Raw genomic sequence first — 23,348 nt, 5'->3', positions numbered from 1 at the left:
ATACGGTCTTTAAAATAATATTGTGAAAACAGACTTACTGTATCTGTGACTTTACCCTTTCTAGGCTCAAACTAACTCATGGCTGTCTATCAGACACCAACAGAATTGACCATATTGTCGATCAAACTTGCCTTCAAGTGTGACAGGAATGACAGTAAGTACAAACAACTGAAAAGCACAACTGCAATCACAATTGAGCAGTAGTCATTGTGACAGGAAACAAATGTGCTACCATAACCAATAACCTTTAGACCTAAGACCCTGGACAAGTGACACCTGCTATTCACTTCAATTTAGTAAACCACTCACTCACAAGCTCTCTCTCACCTATTAATACTACCAAAATGTTTGTCTGGTAACTGTAAGGTCAAACAATAATATTATACCAGAGGTCTTATGCAGTAGTAGTATAATATAAAACAGAAATTTCAAAATAGTAATTTAAGGGACTGAGAAACACAATGATACAGAATCTTTATAATCCTCAGTTGTTGTACTTGGGAGGTTTTGGCATATTTTCCGTTTCCATAGTGACTCTGTACCCTAATTTGTTTCTCTGTATCAAACATTTGAATGATAGCACATTTAAATCTTTAAATAATCATGTATCTTCTACTCTAGGGATGTGGTTTAGAAGAATTCTTGTGAACATTTTATGCAAGAAAATGGATTCTTCATTATAGAAATTGTCAAAAATCATGTTCAATAATAATAAACTTTATTTTATAGTGTATGTGTAGCTACTTCTATACTTTCTAGATGCACACATGCTGCATACAGATGTACTTGTATATACTTGTATATTCCACACAGAATGAACTCTCCTCATAGATCTAACCACTCTATGAGACAGTTCACCTCATGACACTTTGCAATACCAATGTTATTTCCATGAAAAATACATCAAAAAGAAAATCTATAAGCAAGAAAAAGTACATCTATTAATTACCGGCTCAACATAACACATATAAATATGAAATGATAAATAAAAGATATATGATCTTGAACTGAACAAACCACAATTGGTTCTCATATTTAAAGAAATAAGTTGGTTACAGTATGTTACTGATTCACAAGAACACAAATTATGTATGTTTATAAAAGCCACCTTTTTGCAAAGAAATGAAAATGTATCACTAGGAACATGCACCCATAAAAAAATTTAACTACTCAGTATGATGGAGTACAATTCCCAATTATTTTTTTTCTTTTTGAGTCATTTTCTTTGTTTTCAGCTTAAACATCATGCATTTTTGTGCTTGTATAAAAATGTGATTATGTGGGCACTTTTGGTATATATATATCTATAAATATTTACTTGTTACAAGCATCTATTATATTAATTATAACTATCTATAAACAGTTTAATGACATGTTACTTATGAGGATATAAACAGCTATATACTGTATAGTACCGTACCACTTTTGTTGCTCGGGCACTTGATAAGAGTTTTGTTACTAATACAATTAATACATCCAGAAGTAGAAACATTGACTGTTATCACTTTACATCACTCTACTAATAATTAATATAATCAATACTTTAATCAACTTATAACTGATATTTAGAAAGTATTGTGCTGCCATGCTTTGACATTTATTTAATGGACCATGTTCTATCAATAAAGCCTAAAACAATTGATATTATTTATTTATAATTATAAAATTTAAAATATTCATGTACAATGTTTTACAAACAGAAAATGAAGAAAATTGAAAGAAGTCTACATTGACGCAATGCCAAGCATGTCAACAGAAAACAGCGACAGTGTTAATCTCAAAGACTTCATAACATAAAATATAAGCATTTTCATTCAGTCTCATTTCAGACATAATTGGATATTTTTAGTGTTCGTTTAGTAAATGGAGGGGGGAAAGCATATATTTGCATATCAAAGGACAGTGGAAAAATCACAGTTCTTTTCTTCTGCACCCTTGCTTGATAGCAGGTACTGTATGTGGTTAAACTGCAGAAACAATGCCAAACTTCACATTTAAATCCTTGCCTAGAACTTAGAACAGCCCTCAAAAAATCTTGTCATAGGTATGGGATAGCAAACCTTATGTGTATATGGTTTATGTTTTAGGCTCTGTTATCTTTTTTTGAACCTACATCAAAGAACAAGACTAGCAACACAAGACCTGATGTTTTTTGCTGAAATTCTTTAGGTCAGCTGTCTCCGTTCCTCCATTTTCTAACTTCTTTCAATTCAAGGTTGTGGGTGAGAGCCAGAGCCTTACATTGTCCATTGCAGGACAGACACAGAGTCACAAACACAGACAAGCACACACTCACATCTAATGACAGTTTAACCAACCACTTTATTTCTGGACTGTGGAAGGAAATTAGAACAGCTGGAGGAAACTCACACAAACATGGGGAGAGCCTCCACACAGGTCAGGAATTAAACCCAGGTTCCTAGCTCTGCAAAGCAGTAATTTAAACCACTGCACCACAGTGCCACTCCATCAACTGCCCCTTACTCCCTTATTTGGTTACAGGAACTGGAAATTACAAAGTTAAGGTCTTGTATACATGAAAGAAAATGTTTGTCCTTGGACTGCTTAGTCATAGCAGTATTATTTGTTACATTGACGTTAGCAAACTTGATGAAGCAAAGCCCCTCAAACAAAAAATAAAACACAAACTTGATTATAATTAGGTTCAACAGTACATTTACATTTGTTTAAGTCCCCTTAGGAAGTAATTTTCAATACTGGGACCTGTGATTTTAAAATAATATGCAAATGTGCTCAACCAAAAGATTAACAGCAGAACTGATTTACTTACCTGCTAATGTAATCCACTGAAGTTCCAGATCTTAGAGACATTCCTGAAAAAAAAATAGGATGAGAAAGAAAATGATAATTATTTACAATATTTACACCTTCTTGGCAATTTGTTTCCCATTTTATGCTCACCGTTTTGGAGTCATCAGTAACCATGAAATCTGACTAATCTCAGCTCAACTCAATTTAGCCTGAGGTGAGGAGGAAAGACAGCATACATCAGTCATTTGAGAATTTCTGACCATTTACTTTGTTTAATCTGCAAGAAACAAATTTTAAGTTATTGATAACACCACATGCTGAAAGATGTTAGAGCAGTATCAGCTGGCACATGATGGGCTTTTTATTATTTAAACAGTCTAAAGAGATATTTTGAAGCTCTTGTTCAGCTGAATGCATTTGAAATGTTTTGTCTTCTGCTTTGCCACACTTTCTATTATCCTGATCTTCAGTAACGTACAGTACTAAATAATACCTGAGGGGAAATACTCGCACATGTTCTGTACATAGAGGGGGTGTAAATAATGTTTTTGTGCACTGAATGATAGTAACATCCTTACCCATCATGTTAAAACATTAATCACAATAAAAACAACAACTTTCAAACTAACAAAAGTAACTTTGTGTACTTAACAGTGCTATACTGCAAGTTTTTACAGAAGTTCCACATTATTTTCATACTGCTATAGGCTAATCATCTAATTATGCAATCCATTCTTCTTGAATCCTTAATTATTGACCTTGTGCGCTGCTCTATCTTTAAAGAATGTGTAACTGTTAATATCATTCAATTACTGCACCTACTATTAAAGATACTTCAGATATTGAACCTGCCCTCTCTATTTGGTCCCTTACAAACACTGCATTGCTAAGGTTGCACTTGCCTTGACAGTTTGGGGTAGTTTTAGCTGTTCTTTAGCCATTTGCTTCTTTATTTATTGCTCTTAATACCAGTGAAAAATACATCCCATATATTTCAGTGCTGCTGCATGTTTCCTTTAACCACTTTATAAAATGATTGCAGTGATCATTTTTTTTCCAGTAAGCTTAATATACTTTTATGTTTACTTGTACATGTTGGTTTTCTACTGCAGATGTACAGTATGTTAGGTGAATTATTTTAACTGTATACTGTATTTTAGCATACATTACTGATTATTGTTTAGTCAATCTTTAGAATAAACAACGTATACCTTAATTTTACCTGTGGTTGCTACAGTAACAATTCGTGGAGCAGACAATTTAATTTGATGTAATTGAGCGTCTGTGAAGAGAAACCAATGATTGCTCAGAAGAAGAAAAAATTGCACCCTTTTCGGAGAGAGGTCAGCTTGTCGGTACATTTTGAATACAAAGGTAGTTTTTGTTGGAGCTTATGCTTCTTATCCAGTTCCTACTGGACTGGTTGATAGCTTTAGCACTAATAACCAATTCTTAAGTCTCTTCTTTGTGGTGTCTATTTTCAAATGACATACAGGTACTGTACCTCCTCTTTAAAGTCAATTATCAGTCACTGAATCGTCACCAGATATCAGTTTAAGGAAATTATCTATTGCTCTCTGGGTTTATTAATAATTACATTTATATTAACCATTGAATGCATTACACACTACTGTATATACATATCTATTCTGTTGAAAACAGAAATTGTGTGTTAAAAATCATTACAAATTCAACTAAGGCAATACAGGGAAACCTCTGGAGTTAAAATGAGTTAAGTTAATTCAGAAGAGGATATTTATTTGCAAGAATAACATTTAAAATAATCTGAACCATTTGAACCCTGGTTACAACCCTGGTTTGAACCACTTGAATCCTGGTTACTGTTTAGTTTAGTTTTTTATCAGTTTAGTCATCAGTTCTTTACCACTTCCTTACCCTATAGGCTATTAGCTTTGTACTGTACATATTTTCAAAAGACCAAACATGGGTTAAAAAAAATATACTGTACAAATTGAAGATAAAAACAAAACAGTGGTTAAATTGGCTTTGATAGTGACATGGTGGTGGGTGTATAGAACAAATTAGCGAGCTAAGGCATATCTGCTGAATCCTATGTATCTTTCTTGAATCAGCCTGATGAGATGTTTGGATCAATAAGCTGCAAGCAATTGGAAGAGCATACTGTACCAGTTGACTTCCTCTTGTGGGCAAGTTTTAATAGGATATTTTAAAGTTTTTCTTTAGTACAAAAGGTAACTGAAACAAATTGCTCTGAAAAGTGCTACACAGCTGCATAAGATTTAATTATTTTTGCTTTATCTCTATTCTGGTTGCCTGGAATTTTTGATTAAAGGTTAGGGCTCTAAAATAATAAGTCTGTTTTGTGTGGAATTCATCTTTGCACCCTATCTTCTCCTTTCAATATTACAAACAAATGTCTACAGAAATCTAAAGATATAAAAAAAATAAAGACAACCAAGCCTTTAGTCCTGGTGTATGATCAATCAAAACATTTTATTGAAGGATATTGTTAGAGATTTTATACTGTCTCTTTCCAAAGTTGTCTAAACTATAATCCAGGCGCAAACTAGGTGTTGATTTTTGCTACGGTGGGTAGGTGTGTTATTTTTCTATGGAAAACAGTTACAAAAACTACTAAACACAGTGTTGGGGCAATCTTATCTAGGGCTGAACCCAAGTCTCCTTGCAAAACACGTCGGAGGCAAAGCACAGTATTCTTATTTCTAAAATGTGGATTAAATAAACTGTTTTATAAATGAATACATCTGAAAAAAACATCTAGATTCAAGTAAACCTGCATTCCCATGAAAGGACTTCTAAATCTCAAGAATTTGTAACACTTAAATATGAACACTTTTTATGTTTTCACAAAGTGCTGTAGCTAAGCACTGGGGCATAAGATAACCACGATACAACCATATGTAATAATATGCAATATTTGTTTTGCAGCCAATGTCTGTTAAAGAAATTAAAGTACTGTATTAGCATACATTGATAGAGTATATTTCTGGTCCCTCATACAGTATATATGCTTTATATATAGAATATGTGGGAGGAAAGGAAAGCAGCAACACCAGAAGTTAGAAAGGCCAGAGAACACACAGTATGGAATTTTAAAGATATCTCTAAACTTCCTGAGGAATCGGTGAACTAATAACAATAGTGATGTTACAGTAGCAATGAGCATTTGTAAACTGTAGCTTCTGTGCAAGACGAAGCCTGTTTAATTTCAAATGAGAAAGACCAGCCTTCCAGCTGCATGTAATAATCTACTTTCAAGCGGATGAGTACGATGGACTGAATATTCTCCTATCATTCATAACCTTTCTTAATCTAAACTACCTTTGGCTGTATTCTCGAATACTTCAAAACCTGTCCTCCTTATATTTATATGCATTAACAGGCTGAAGCCTAATTAGTAGAAATGCCAATATTGCTCTGCCCTTTTTTTCTGCACAATGAGAAATGAAAGAGCAGTAAAAAGGTCACCTCGAGGACTTCAACCAGTGAACAATGATTTGAGAAAGGCAGGGGAACAATAGCTTCAGTCTGTCAAATTAATTAACCTGGAAACATTTTTAATTCTAAAGCATGACAGAAAAGACAGGAATTCCATCACCAGTAATGAGCTAAAAGCTGGCAGTAATTGCTTGTCAGAGTAATTTGTATATAGAACCTCAGATTTTGTCAGTAAGAACACAAATATGTATACAGTCTTCAAATATGATATCCTCAAATAATGGTAATTAAACACTAATTTAGCAAAAGTATATATCAAAATTGAACATTTATGAATTAAGGAGCACAATTATGAAGCAAGGAGCACAAGGTGGGATACAAGCTGGATGGGATGCCAATGCATCAGTGGGCACACACAGACATGCACACACTCACGACAGGGCCAATGTTGCCAGATTTATTAAAGAAAGCCTAACAGAGTAAAAAAAAAAAACTCTGTACCATGTCATCACTGGTAAAATGTCCTTAAAGATGAGGAATCGATTTCTTCTGGGATCCGTTTTTGGCTTGTGTCTCCTCTGTGATTGATAGGTCACCACTGTCCCTAGCAGAACATTTATGGTGTAAACCGAACAAAGCAGGTCACAAAAACAATGGCAACCAGAAGAATCCACCACCTTTTTATAGTATTACAATATGAAATCATTATAATATAAAGCAGATGACACCTAGATATGCTCTGGAAGACATAATTAGTTGAATGGACCACATGTGTGCACTTATTGTAAGGTGTTTCACATGAGTTCAGGTTAAATACACCTGTCTCTGGTTGATTAGTACAGCACCCAACAGAAACTCCAGTACGTCGTGAAGATATAGGAACTTTCAAAGCAAATCCTGGATAGTTAGAATTTAGGAATTGGCATAGGAAAATTTCCAAGGGGTTGAATATTGCCCAGATGGCATAATCGATCAAAGGCTTGTATTTCTGCCTGGCAGCACTGCAGCCCAGGGTTCAATTTCAGACCTGTGATTTTCTGTGTGGAGTTTCTATGTTCTCCCTGTGTTCACTCCTCCGGGTGTTCCACTTTCCTTGCCCAGTTCATAAACATACAGACAGGTGAATTGGCCTATGAAAGAATTGGCCCTTGGTGTGAGTGTGCATGTATCTGTGTGGCTGCCCTGTGGTGAAGTGGTGTACGTTCCAGGGTGTCCCTTGCACCTGTTGATTGTCAAGATGCTGTAGGCTCTGGCTCCCCCACATCCCAGAATTGGAAGGAACAGTTAGAAAATTAATTATAGCTGGATAAATGATGGATTGAGGTAAATCCGCCAAAGCACGATCGTGATTCTGTGCAGAACACGGCGTCCTCAAAAACTGAGTATCCGAGTGAGAAGGGCATTAATCAGGGAGGCCACCAAGAAACCTACAGTACGACATTTCTAAATTAATTACAGTCTTCCACAGCTGAGATGGGAGCAACTGTGCAATACAACAATTGCCTTGGTGATTCACAAATTTGGGTTTCATGGAAAAGTGGGAAATCAAAAGCAATTGTTGAAAACAACATACATCAGATCTCGACTACAGTTTGCAAGAAGACACGTGGGAGGCTTTAAGACCAATGGAAGAAGATCCTATGGTCTGATTAATCTAAAATTGACTTTTTTGGCTTCAATGCTAAGCTCTATGTTTGGCGTAAGTGTAACACTACACATCATACTGAGAACACCATAGTTACCAAACATGATGGTGGCTGAATCATGCTATGGGGATGCTTCACTGTGTCAGGACCTGGATAATTTACTTGTGAAAACAGAATGCAGCAAAGTACACAGAAATCCTGAAGGAAACCTGTAGCTTCCAGAGACCTGGGACTTGGAAAAAGATTCCCCTTCTGGCAGGACAATGACCCAAAACAATTGTGCAAAGAAAAATGGGCAAAAATTGCAGATCGAAATGTGCAAAGCTGGTACAGACTTATCCAAATAGACTCATGGCTGTAATGTCTGCCAGAGGTGCATCTACCAAAGACAGACAAAAAGAGGTGAATTCTTATGCAATGAGTTATTTTCTGTTTTATGATTAATTTAGGAGGCTTCGTAGAATTTTGCTTTCAGTACAGTAGGTTCCTATAACCAACTTGTTATGTGGATGTTTTATTTGTGAGAGTTCCATATATATTTTCTGAACAACACATTAGGAAACAAATCCTATTTTCAATTACCTTCTTTTACTTTTTGTCCCCCATTAACCCCTGCTGTATGACCTGCATATAGTGTACCACACAGAACAAGTAAAAGTAACAGTTAAATTTACTCTTTAAGATTCTTGTACACTGTAGAGAAGCTTAGCAAGCTGGAGCTTTATTATAACAGTTAGCAGCAAAAAAACATACAAAATGATTCTTTTCAAGCTGCACTCTCAAAATAATAAGGTACATAATTATCTCTAAGCGTGCATTCAGCAGTGCATTAACTAGAGTTAGAGTTTTGGAAGCAGCGTTAACTTGTCTTGCTGAAGGAATTATAAGATGGTATTACAAGACCCAGTGAGCAACAATTTCACCCTGTGCCTCTATAACATCATAATTTTATAAATTATAAAAGTTGTAAATGCAACCAATGCAGAACTAAGACTGCCAGGCTGTCTCTGTTACTCAATGTATACAATATTTTGTTTCAAATTATTTGATTTGTTGAGTTGAGTATATTAATTTGAAATGTGACTCTCACAGGCTTTAATACTCTTACTACTCAAATAAGAATCATTGAGTAACCAAGGTAGTAAAATACCCGGAAAATAACACTCAGAAGTCAATAGCTTAAAACCCATTTTTATACAGGGATCCATTTTTTAGACAAAACAGACATCTGCCCATTTTTAAGTGCATTCGGTCTTATTTAAAAGAAGAGAATCACAGAAGATGCACTTAGATGTACAGAAGATGCACTTAGATGCTAAAAAATGCTAAAAATATTTTTTCTAAAATTTGGAATAAAATGAGAACACAAATGTGCAATGTACAGTATCATCATCCAAGCCTTTCTTGTTATTGGTGGTACCTCTTCCAGGTTTTGTGCATCCAAATGACACTTAGGCCCAAATTAGACAGCTATGATAGAGGCATTGTGTAATAATGATTTTATGTGCAGCATAGTTACCACTGTCCTCTCAGCTCCATCCCAGAGTCACACAGTAAAGCTACACATATATATCAAGATAGGATATGATTCAATGATTCCAAGAGGAGGCAATAAATAGGATTACAATACAGCCCCACCATCATCATTATTATTATTGTTATAGTTATTATTCAATTCATTGATTAACATTAGACAAGCAAATCCATTTCTGCCACTGTGATATGCCAAGAGTTATCAAGTGGTACAAGCAGTTGTCAGCATAGTGGACAAACAGATGCACGTTTCCAAGTCTTAACCACATACTTTACTTATGTGATCACACCCTGTGCATGTCTTCTAAATACAGAGGAGCAGCAGAAAAGTAGAACATTAAACATTTACTGTATGTACAATAAAGACACCAATCCAATCCAAAAATACTATAATACTGTTTAAATACACTTATATAAAATTACATTCTGTGTAACATTTCTTATATTTTTATTACATATTCTTTGACTCTACTGTAATTAGGAAGGAATGATGCTGTACTCTCATCCAGCATGATTACTTTCAACTTGAATTACTATACCCAGTATTTGAGGTACACAATTTTTTCAGTACAGAAAAGAACTTCCCAAACCTACAATGTTGAGTACTGCATTACGCATCACTTAAGCTCTGTCCTACCGAGAAACTGTCACCCTGGGAATCAGAATGTAATTCAGTTCTCCTGCTCAGCTAATTATCCATCTTAACCTTTAGGAAGCATCTGACAGGGAATCTGCAACATCCTTCTAAGAGAGATGATTGTTGATTACAGAATGTATGAGCTGCTCTACAGAAACTGAGGCTTGCTCAGCAAACCAATCAATATCTACTGCTGAAAATAGTTAAAATGCCTATGGACTTCATACTGTAGAACATGTAGTTTTGTCCTTCTCAAAGTCACAAGAATGTAAAATATCTAGGTTAATACTGTGTGTGAAGCATACTGTATGTGAAGAACATTTCAAACTAATTTTCATTTATCTTCTTTAGTACAGAATTTGGTTTATTTTCCCTAACAAAAGTGAAGGAAATCATAACCTACCCTATCAAAACAGTGCACTGCAAGAAAAAGTAGTACTGTATCTTTCATATTCCGTTTGAAACCTTGCAGCTTTCAGGATTTCTCGGCACAAAAAAAAGATGAATCCATATACAGTAATATGTTATCCGGGGAGCAGGAAAAATGTCATCATGTCACAGAATGTTTCAAAACATGTTAGTTTGTTGAGTTTACAGGAGCCATAAATCCTTAATACAGTGGATGCATTAAATATACACTTTATGTGAAAACAGAAGGTCAAGGTGTTCATGAAAGCATAGTGTAGTTTGCAACAATTTCATCATTGTTTTGGTGAAAAAAAATAGAAGAACGAATTATTGTAACAGCCCAATGTTTTTTTTTCTATCATTTTATTGTTAACAGTAATTATCATACCTGTGATCTTCATTGTTTCAAGCAATCTCCAAACAATGACCAAATAAACTAATACTCTTCAACTTTACCCTTTAACTTTTACTTTAAAGTACTGTAGATCTATACCATTAAGGCAATTGGTTAGTACAAACCTCGGAATAAACATCCCCTGTCCTAATTTTATCATATACATCAACTTTTAATAAGTAGGAGAAAATGACTTTTATGTAAAAAAAATTCATTCTGCCAATAAGTCTATTTTGGATGTTGTATTTTTTTCCTTTTTATTTTAAAAAGAATCAGTCATGAAATCTCTCAAAGAGAAATTGCTGCGTGTGGTACAGTATTTTTTTTTCTCAACACAGAAAGCAAATGATTAACAAGGGCTCCTCTGAGGCTTCCCACAAGCATCTCTTGTAAACACGTTTAATGAGAGAAGGAAATGAAATGAGCTACATCATTACATATAAATCTTCACAGGAGGCTAGGCTTTAATTCTGAATCTAATGAAACACGTGCTATTGAATTAACTCACTGAGCCATCTCAACCATCTTTGCAGATAGTTTATATAAATGGCCAAGTCAGTTCCTTTATTAAGTCAACTACTGTAGACACATAGATGGCTTTCCACTTCCAGTAGCAGTGTGATACAGCTAGAAAAAAAAACCAAAACTAGTTTATTTGCAGTCAGAACTGTTGTAGCCTAGGAAAATAGTACCTTTATGTAGTGGAACAGATGCTCCACCATGGCAGAGAGGAATGTGGAATGAACAGGATTCCCTGTGGGTAATTCTCCTTATCTGTACTCACTGAAGTGCAGAGGATACTCTAGCAGCCAGAGATAGAGACCAGACATGTATCCTGGCCAGGTTAAAGAGAGTTAGATAAGAGCTAAATGAGAAACTTGATCCACAATGACAGGGAAGGAAACAAGGCTTTACATAGTGCCATTTGACTCACTTTAACTAAAGAGATTTTGCCTCCAGACAGCAGTCTTCGAGGAGAAGATGTATATATTTTTTTCAAAAATGTAAGATGAGAAATACTTTTACTCTAAAATCAATGTTATCACCACCGAACAATCACTACCTTCAATAAGAGTCAGAATAAATCATTAAGAGACTGAAATGAATGCAGTTTGTTTTCTTACAGAACATGTGACTCAAGGAAATACAGCACTACTGACTGAAACTGTAGTAATTCAACTCTTGGTTACAAAAATTAAGGTGCTTCACCTTAATTGCTCCCATCACTGAGCTATACAGTGCCTTGCGAAAGTATTCGGCCCCCTTGAACTTTTCAACCTTTTGCCACATTTCAGGCTTCAAACATAAAGATATAATTTTTTTATTTTATGTGAAGAATCACCAACAAGTGGGACACAATTGTGAAGTGGAACGAAATCTATTGGATTTTTGAAACTTTTTTAACTAATAAAAAAATGAAAAGTGGGGCGTGCAAAATTATTCGGCCCCTTTACTTTCAGTGCAGCAAACTCACTCCAGAAGTTCAGCGAGGATCTCTGAATGATCCAATGTTGTCCTAAATGACTGATGGTGATAAATAGAATCCACCTGTGTGTAATCAAGTCTCTGTATAAATGCACCTGCTCTGTGATAGTGTCAAGGTTCTGTTGAAAGCGCAGAGAGCATCATGAAGACCAAGGAACACACCAGGCAGGTCCGTAATACTGTTGTGGAGAAGTTTAAAGCCGGATTTGGATACAAAAAGATTTCCCAAGCTTCAAACATCCCAAGGAGCACTGTGCAAGCGATCATCTTGAAATGGAAGGAGTATCAGACCACTGCAAATCTACCAAGACCTGGCCGTCCCTCTAAACTTTCAGCTCAGACAAGGAGAAGACTGATCAGAGATGCAGCCAAGAGGCCCATGATCACTCTGGATGAACTGCAGAGAACTACAGCTGAGGTGGGAGAGTCTGTCCATAGGACAACAATCAGTCTTACACTGCACAAATCTGGCCTTTATGGAAGAGTGGCAAGAAGAAAGCCATTTCTCAAAGATATCCATAAAAAGTCTCGTCTAAAGTTTGCCACAAGCCACCTGGGAGACACCCCAAACATGTGGAAGAAGATGCTCTGGTCAGATGAAACCAAAATCGAACTTTTTGGCCACAATGCAAAACGATATGTTTGGCGTAAAAGCAACACAGCTCATCACCCTCAACACACCATCCCCACTGTCAAACATGGTGGTGGCAGCATCATGGTTTGGGCCTGCTTTTCTTCAGCAGGGACAGGGAAGATGGTTAAAATTGAGGGGAAGATGGATGCAGCCAAATACAGGACCATTCTGGATGAAAACCTGTTGGAGTCTGCAAAAGACCTGAAACTGGGACGGAGATTTATCTTCCAACAAGACAATGATCCCAAACATACAGCAAAATCTACAAAGGAATGGTTCACAAATAAACGTATCCAGGTGTTTGAATGGCCAAGTCAAAGTCCAGACCTGAATCCAATCGAGAATCTGTGGAAAGAGCTGAAAACTGCTGTTCACAAACGCTCTCCATCCAACCTCACTGAGCTCGAGCTGTTTTGCAAGGAAGAATGGGCAAGAATTTCAGTCTCTCGATGTGCAAAACTGATAGAGACATACCCCAAGCGACTTGCAGCTGTAATCGCAGCAAAAGGTGGCTCTACAAAGTATTAACGCAAGGGGGCCGAATAATTTTGCACGCCCCACTTTTCATTTTTTTATTAGTTAAAAAAGTTTCAAAAATCCAATAGATTTCGTTCCACTTCACAATTGTGTCCCACTTGTTGGTGATTCTTCACATAAAATAAAAAATGTATATCTTTATGTTTGAAGCCTGAAATGTGGCAAAAGGTTGAAAAGTTCAAGGGGGCCGAATACTTTCGCAAGGCACTGTATGTACACTCAGGCGTTTCTCTCAAACACGGCGAATTGTGTAGCTTCCTAGTAAAATCTCATCAATGCATTTGTGGAAAAAAAATGTTTGTCTTAGCATAATCTTGAAAATATTATGAAGACTTTGAGGAAAAAAATGTTCTTTGACAATGAATTCTATAAACAATTTAAATAAATACTGCATGTAACCAATTACTGTGTAAATATCTCTGGAAATACAAAAGAATTTGGAGTGAGAATGTAATCTTCCCTTGCAATTAAAAACAAAAAAACTTAGATCCACCTTTTAGTATTATACAAATTCAGTAGATAAACCTGATGGTTAATTAGAGTTTTAACCCCTAACTCTAAACTCTAAAGAAATCACAGGGTAAGTACGTAGGCATCATCAAGAAAGATATGCAACACACATCTCTCATCAGATAATACAACATACAACATACTATATTTCAGTGTTTCTGAAGACCTTGATGCACAAACACACTTCAAACGGCATTGTATTAATAATTATATTTTAATACAATTATATCAGAAATCAATGGCATTACCCAGATGCCTAGTATTTATTCTAAATGTTCTTATGTGTTTTTGATTAGAAATACATTTATTACCCAAGAAGAAGAGAAGAACACACATCCATATGTATAATTAATAAATGTACAGTATTTTGGCTTATGTACGGTGACCACAACTGATGTAATTCAAGAGACAAAATACATTTACATAAGTATGACTGTAATACCTTATTGGTTTATACACCAAGTCACATAAAATGTCTGGATTTTTTCATCATTTCCTCCTGCAAATTTAATAGTCTGATTATGTAACATTAACTGCTGTGGGATAGGATGAGAAAAATGCTACTCATTACTGGTTGCTTACAAGCATGTTCTGGATTTATACAATCCTACAGTATGTTAAACTGCTTTCTTATATACAGTAAATGGAAGATATAAGTACAGATGCAGCCATTCAAAACAAGTTTACCGTAAATTCTCGTATAGTACCTCATAATACCACGCGGTACCGCAAGTAAAATAATAGTATCCGGAATTTCCACAAGGTGGAGCAAATAAAGCTCAACCTCTCATGTTTGAGCTGTCGCCATCAAAGTCTTTAACGAAGATATTACTAATAGTATTAATAATGAATGACCTTGGACAAGCTGTAAATTCAAAGTATTGCCCTGGTCCACATTCTCTTTTTCATTGACCGTCTTTGTGAAAGTAACACCACAGCATTTCGCAATCACACATTTGTTTCCAATCATGCAAAGTACAGTAATTTTTTAGAATCTCCGATTCACCATGCCTCTCACATGCTCATAAAAGAGATTGATTTAGGAACATAAACATATTACTGTATGCAAACTGTACTGTATACAGTATGTATATGTATATTTAATGTCTTTACTGTGCCCGTTTAAGTATTGAATATTTATATGGAATTTTACCACTGAAGGGAAATCTTAGTAGCTGAGCATAAAAAGAATAGGAGCATACTGTAACGCGTGTGAAGGCCATAAACGATATTAATTTTGCAATTAAAGCAAGTTAGCAAGTTAAAGCCTTGATTTTATATATCACCTTTAAAAGTGGCATCTCAAAGCAATACAGTAGATGTAAATACAGTTAAAAGTACCACAGATTAAAAAGTAAATACCCAACACTGATTGTACCCATCTGTCATGCTAATAAAGCACCTTGAATTGAACTGAATTGACAGAGAGAGGGGGGGGAGGGCAAGCGAGAGAGCACAGCCAGGACAGGCAAATAAGATACACTCCACAGACATTCACAACAGCAACATATCTTAAAACTTTTGCACATATTGTTAAATTATTACTTGTTTTTCAGGAAGTTAAAAAAACACTTGAATTACTTATCCAGTCTCTCAAAATAAAATTATTTTTTAAGCAATGCAACTAACGTTGGGCAACGTGTTTTTTTTAACCTTTAGATACGCGATTCCATATAATATTCCCTTTTAATCAAATTCTAAAAGTATGCTTGTTGACTCCGGTATGTTTTCTTTAAAGTACTGAGACCAGCCATATACTGTATGTTTATGTTCCAAAATTAATATCGTTTTTGCCCTTCACACGCATTACAGTATGCTCCTATTCTTTTTATGCTCAGCTACTAAGACTTCCCTTCAGTGGTAAAATTCCATATAAATATTCAAAACTAAAACGGGCACAGTAAAGACATTTAAATCTTTCTACGGCCGACCAACGCACCACGAGTGCCCCTGTCGGTCAACCAATCACGTACCGCGGTATTTTGAGTCATCGCGTGTCACGATGCACGAGGCCGTAGCCAATTACCTCCAGTATGTGTCTGTGCCGCGCGTTTTGAATGGCAGAATCTGTAAAATGGTTGAGATCTGACAGACCTCTGAACAGTGTGAGACAAGTATAATATTTTCACTTGACTGAATTAAAAAAATCTCTGAATGGGAGATTCTCTCATTTTCTTAATTTTTTAGTGTTAAAACAAATATCAGCACAGCTCAAATAAAGTCAATATTAGCCTGAGCTGTTAGTGGCGCAAACAAAGTTTCATGACTGTCAGAATTAATAAGTTGTAATGAAACTAATATTTCTGTCTCAGATTTTTCCCTAATGGATATTCAGGCAGTACTTGAACGGCAAAGTGTATTACTCAATGTTTTGAAAGGCGTGTTAAATGTCACTGTGATTTTATTTTATTTTAAGAAGTCTAGCATAAGGCTCACCACGCTAAGCTAAGGGCTAATATCTGAGAAACCTGCAACAGGGCAACAGTAAGTATGAGCATTGCAAAGGAGGAGGAGCTGAAACTGGTGAGTGTGGGAGGCAGACTTCTGTGTAGAATCTGAGGTAGCAGAGGTTCTGCCCATTTCTAGAATCCACAGGAGGCAACCAGCAATCCACAAAGCAGGGATACATGGGGGTAGGCTGGTTGTTTTGCAATGGTGTTTACAGGGGACAAGCTCAGATATAGAACGTGGGCAGCATTTGGGTGGGCGGATGTCTGGAACTGTAGCCTTGGGGGGGTGGGATTCACAGTAATCCATTAGGCCATTACTGCACATTCTATCTAGCAGTGTAGGTTGCAAGAACAGAACGTGTAGATTAAGCTGATCCGTGTGACCTGCAGAGGCAGCTCAAGCCTGCACAACCAGCAACACCCCATCATCACCTCTACAAAAATGTAACCTTCAAGTGCAAACATAAGACAAGGATTCCTTCAGGATGAGATGGATTTATCTTTCGAAAAAGAAGTCATTGGGGTCTGTTTTATCAAGGTCCTCACTTCAAAGTAAAATGTACTTCTGGGTAAAAAAAATAACAGTTGGAATTTTCAGAACCCAGGCAACTGCAATATATAACAACCATAAGCCATTTTGCTTTTAAACATCAAATAAAAAAAAAGATATACAGATGTCAAATCCATTAAAACTGCAGTTCCAGGCACTATTTTCAATATCTATGATGTAATGTTTTCAACAATATGTTTTTGTTATAGTACAGTATATAGAAAATTTAGGACTACAGATTACAAAAGGCAAGAAAAATATCATTTAGACTGAGGGCAACTGTTTATCAATTAACAGCACATATAGGATGCCACAACCTGTTCACTTTGTCCTAGCTATTCTGAGAACCCAAGAAAAAAACAGAACTTTTAAAAAGGTTACAGATGAATAGTGGCCATTTAGCCCACCTAAAGTATCTCATTTGGTTGCTACAGTGCTAGTTTATTGACCAGAGAATCTCATACAGCAGTTTCCTGAAAGGTCCCAGAGAGATCCTGTTTCAAAAACATGACTACAACATGGCAGCCCTTGCCACTACCCCTTGCAGAATAAGCGTCTGCTATTTAGAGTCTTAAAAATGCTTAACATTGGTTGCTTCCTTAAATTCAGACAAATTGATTACAGAAGACTACATTTTACTACTTGCATATACTGTATTTAACGGCCAGAACTTCTACTGAAGAGTTACTGTATATACGTCTTCTATACTATTTTCACCCTTCCTATTTTGTGTCATCTACAAACTTACATATTTTTTAAGTATAGACCCGACACAAGATAATCAATATACAGTAAATTAGGGAACAACGGACCTAACACAGATCCCTGTGGTATTCCACTGTTGTATCACAATCATTTCTCAGTCAAAATACATGCATTGCCTTAAGTACCAACAGCCTTCAATTTAAGAATTAATATTTAAGAAGACATTTATCACAAACAAACTTTCTTCTGAAAATCTAACCATATCATTGGGCTTGCTTGTATCATTTACCACTGTTACTTGTGTAAAGAAGTCTAGCAAGTTATACATGTTGACTATACCCTGGAATTCTATTGACTTACAGATGAGTCTCTATTTTGAGTGAGTTATTGACTCTTCTGTAATAGAAGCAAGACTTATTGGTCTATAATTACTTAAAATGGCTTTTTCACCCTCTTAGTGGATGGGTGCTACATTAGCAATTTTCCAGTCGATGGGTTTCTAGATTCTGTTGTTGAGTGACTGTTGGAAGAGATCCAGTCATGGTCTGTATCTGATATCTCCACATTTTGAATAGGTAGAATGTTATCAGGCCTTGCAGATTTATTCTAAATCTTCGTAGGACCCGTAACACATCTGCCCCCTCTATGTTAATACTATTTAATACAGAATTGTAATTTTCCTCAGGAACATCTCTGGTAAATGTACAATTCTTTTAAAATTAAGTTAATTCCATGCTGAAAAGTAAAAACAAAACAAAACAATTTTGGAGCTCTGGAGACTCCTTTAGGTGTGTCAAAATAAATCAAAACAAAATGATCAGAGTCTGAACATCGCAACCCAAAACTTAGCATTTCTTTTGGCAGTAAATGATGCAAAGTAGAAACTAATCAAACATATTTATAACTTAAAACTAAAAATGGAATTAGAGTTCAATAATAAGACATGCTATTTCACTCGAAATACAGCATGTGCTTAGGCACACTGTTGAGATTAATTAGTATATGCGTATTCCTTTGTTACTACACAATACTTGCCAGTTCTGCCTGGCCAACAGCCCAGACACCACTAAAAGCATTTCTCAGAAAGCTGATCATCAGTTTCAAAGACAACAGATGTTAAATCAAAAATATTTCACCATTTTTCCTTAGCACTAATTGATGCCAGGATTTTGAGCTTCACAATATGACCTTCCTCTGTATTTTATTTTTTTCTGGCTAATTCAAATGTAAAAGATAATACCAACACAATTACCTGTGGCCATTGTACAAAATGGATTTGAGAATCTATGCCCAAAACATAAAAAGTGAATGGCTATTGTTCCACGTTCTTTGAGTCAAAAGTCTGTCAGCAGTAAATTACATACAAAAAGAAAGACTGAGGATTTTTCACCCTTCAGTTTAGACTGTTTAATCTAAACTGAATCTCATCTTGGATGAGTTTTTCAAACAGAAACCCCATCTACAAATATACTACAGAAATAGATGAGTAATCTGTCTTGAAAACACGAGTTCCTCAAAAAAAGACTTTGTCCAATTTCATATGGTGAGTTTTCATTTAATAAAAATTGAATGGGACATAATGGTAGAATACTCTAATTGGGGGAAAAAACTTTGGAAAAGCTGCAAGGCAAATTCCAAAATATTTTAATTTAATTCAAGACGTGACTAACAGCATATAGATGGCACTTGATGTCAACAAGTTCCACACAAGGACCAAAAAAAAATGGGCTTCAATATAAAAATACAAACAATACAAAACCAAACAAAAAATGATTATACATAGTTAGAAGCACTGAATTGAAATCATGCTACTTTCAAATTGACCCATGCACTAGTAAGACTTGATTCAAATAGAATACTATGTACAATTTAAGTGACAAAATTTCTCTTCTGCGATCTACCCAGGGAATTTCATCCAGATACATGCGCGAGCTCAAGGGAATGTCCTACATTTACAGACTAAAAGAACTAGACCTACAGTATTTATCCTCAAACACAGATGACAAAGATCTGATATAAGTATTAAAAGTCTTTAAAGACAAAAGACAAACATAACCATACAAGCTTCGATTGAATCAACAAATGTTAAATGGAAACTAAAAGGAGGTGTATTTAAAATTTAAAACAGGCTTGTGGGAGTATAGAAATGACTCTTTCAAAAAAGAATTGACTGGTGTATGGTTGAGATCATCATATTACTTACCTACTAGCTACCAAATGAGCTAGATGGATCAAAAGTGTACATCTCATCTGTAAATGTTATGTTCTGCAGTTCAAATTAAGCAGCATAGGACCATCAATGAAACGATGAATGTGAAAATTGCTTTAAAAAGTGGTTGGACAAGCACAGAATCATAAAAGTGACTATTAGAAATTGAAAATACTGTAAGTAATACAAATAGTCTAAATATTATGTAATGGAATGGTCCAAGTTCATTCATGGTAATTGGGTACTGAATATCATTCAGGACAGCTGCTTCTCCTCCTGCTTGTTTCATGACCTAGATGGAACTCAATAATGGGTGCTTTTTCCTTTGAAGCAAATGAAACCTATTCTTATTGCTGTATAAAAGCAATGGCATTGCAAACATCAATGATCCATATTTAAAGACCAATAATGCACATGACATAAAAAGAGGAGGACATTTTGCACTATAGAAATAATCCATAATTCATATGAAATTCCACAGCTCTTCTCAGTACTAAAACCCAAACACATAGGGTTTTTGGTTTATCACTAAAGTGAAGGTGAGCTGCAATCTGAATCTCACATTTACTGGAATTATTTGGCTTACATCTTATTAACTAGAAGAAAAAAGTCATAAAGAAAGAAATGTCCTTTATACCTGCATATTAATAGATATTTTTTAAAGAATGGAAAAGGTTACAGTGATAAATATCACAATTTTCATGCTGAATGTTGCTCACAAATGGAACTCTATTGTAAGCCCACACAAGCTGTAAGTCAATTAACATTTCAAGCTGCCTGAAATGCCGTCTCAGTGATCACATGAAACTCCAGGAGGTGAACACTCATTGAAGCTTTCATGGTTGTGTCATTACTGTCATCCATTTGATGTCTCCATTGCAAAATATACCAAAGTATATTGTATTACATAATTATTATAATTACTTATTATATAAGTCAAAGACAATGTTCCTCAACATTGAAATACACAAGCTTAGTTTGTATCAAGAACTTAATTGTATGAAATTGTGTTGGCTTATCTTTCAGATCATTGTGTTTTTCGTTGTACACCTTTTAGCTTCTTTACTCATTATGTGGATTGAGATTTTACCTTTTCCCATTACTGCCTTCTATGTAGAAACACATGCAAGAGGGGGAGTCTTTATATCTGCTTTGTGTCACACTTTGTTTAAGTGTGTCTTTGAACTATTACTAATGTAATCTGGAGTGCTGAGGTGAAGCTCAAAATGGATAATCTAAATAGCAGGCAAAATGCTAGAGTGTGTCTAAGAAAAAAAACATGTAACAATGATAAAACTCATTAAGGAAGGGAATGAATTACAGTTTAAATGGCATAACGGGATCAATAGTGTTTTGTGCTGCTGAGAGCAGAGAGTGAGCAAAAACAGCTTGAAGCTGGTTTCAAACAGAATGGAACAGGTCAGGTCACATACTGTAATCCTTTTTTCAATGCATTGTGTATCAGTGCGAACCCATTGCTTCCTTATGCCCATTTTGTTAGTAAAAATGTTACTAATGCAGTCTTTTCTTGTAGAATCAACAGGGCCAACGTCACAGGGATTTCAGCCAGCTCCAACTTCTTATTTTAGGAATTAAGCAAATTATGTCTACATGTACGCCACCTGGTGGAAAACCTAATTTCCTTTTTCGGCTCATTACACAAAGTGAAATGCAGTACACATTTTAATATTAAATGAGAATGTTTAATCTTACTTCTTACATCTGATTGTAATGCCGCCAGACAAAGTTTACTGCAAGGTCTATGTTTTTCAAATATACCATGTCATAGTGACTGTGCAAATATTCTTAATATGGATAAGACTAGCAGAGTTAATGGGAGTAAGCCCATCTAATTTAATGCACTGATTTAAGAAATACTATATTCTGTATATTACATAAACAGTAGTAATGAAAACTGCTATGGCAGCCATAGCAAGCTTTCCTCTGATATTTTACTTTGGTAATTTGAAGAGCAGAATGATCTATTAAACCTGTGTATTTAACCTTCATGATTTTTTACAATGTTCACAAAGAAAGACACTACAGTAAAACATTTTTTTTTTCTCTGTAACAATGTGTCCTGCTCAGGCTCTTTTTGACAACAATGTGAAAAAATAATTGAATATCCTGTTGAAAACCGTTGTCAGGAAGGTGGAATTTATATTGTCAGGAATTTATATTATAAATTTGGTGCCTGACTGAAACTGACAAACACAGGTGCACACAACACCTGTGTGTCGAGGGGGGTAATAGTGTAAATAGCAGGAGGGTGGGTTTCTGGATACAGAACAATGCAAAATGCTGCATAGGTTTTCAGAATCACCACCCTACTTAGTAAAGTCTGGATTCTAAAGTCTTTTTTGCTCCATTTAATAATATACTGTATAGAAACACAAGACATTCTTCTCTGCTCTTCTAACGATGTTAGAAATCTAATGTGATTCCTGTAACGTGCTTTATTTCTGTATAACGATTACTTATCTGCAGTGTTCATCCATTCTTCCTTAATACTTATTTATCTTTCCTACATTTTCCTAATAAAAATGTCTCATTTTCAACCATTACATTTCTGAATGAGGAATAAATTAGACAATGTGTATTGGTCCTCTAGCGTCCTAACGTACTGTACATGTCTTAAATGCTTAAACAGTACTTTGTCCCTTTGCTAGGTTGGCAGAATTTATAGTATATACCCACAATCACACAGTACAACCATATTTCCACACTGACAGAAGTCATATACAGTAAATACACAGCATATATGGAGGGTTCATAAACAGTCAAGTAGAACAGAGAAGAAAGAAGCCTTTCACATTATAGCACTATGAGAGGGATGTCAAACAATGAAATGGAGAAACCTGGAGTAGTCTAGTCTGAAGAAAAGGCAGATTACATTATCTGTAACAGTACAGATTATTATAATGCAACATATACATATACTGTATGTGCAACGAAACCTATTTAGTTCATTGTCATTTTTATCCCAACCTTTTCCCATAGCAAGTACAGTATGTTTCAAATACTGCAGAAAATGTATACTGTAGATCATATGGCTTCAATACAGTCATCTTTGCCATATCTGAATAGACCACCTGAGACTTTGGCTCAGGTCCATTGGCCAGGTACCACTGGGGCAGAGTGGGTATGAGACGTTCAGGGCATCCTCAGTTTGCCGTGAAACATACGGTAGATCCCTAGGGCTTGCCAGGCTCCTGTCAGTGTCACTTCTGTAATTCAATGCAAGCAGTTTGGAATGCAAAACACAAAACATGGCAATGTACTATACATTTGAGAGCAATGCAAGCCGGGATATCAGCCTCCACCGTAACTCTCCCCTCACTGTCATGAGAGTTGGAACAAAAATCCAGAGCTGATTGAGAGCTCCTCATAAGTTTGCAGGAAGGAAGTGTAGCGGAGCTAGTTTGGATTCGGTGATG

Source organism: Lepisosteus platostomus, chromosome 6, assembly GCF_059453375.1.
Source record: "Lepisosteus platostomus isolate fLepPlt1 chromosome 6, fLepPlt1.hap1, whole genome shotgun sequence".
Taxonomy (NCBI): Eukaryota; Metazoa; Chordata; class Actinopteri; order Semionotiformes; family Lepisosteidae; genus Lepisosteus; species Lepisosteus platostomus.
Note: the sequence above shows the minus strand (reverse complement) of the source record.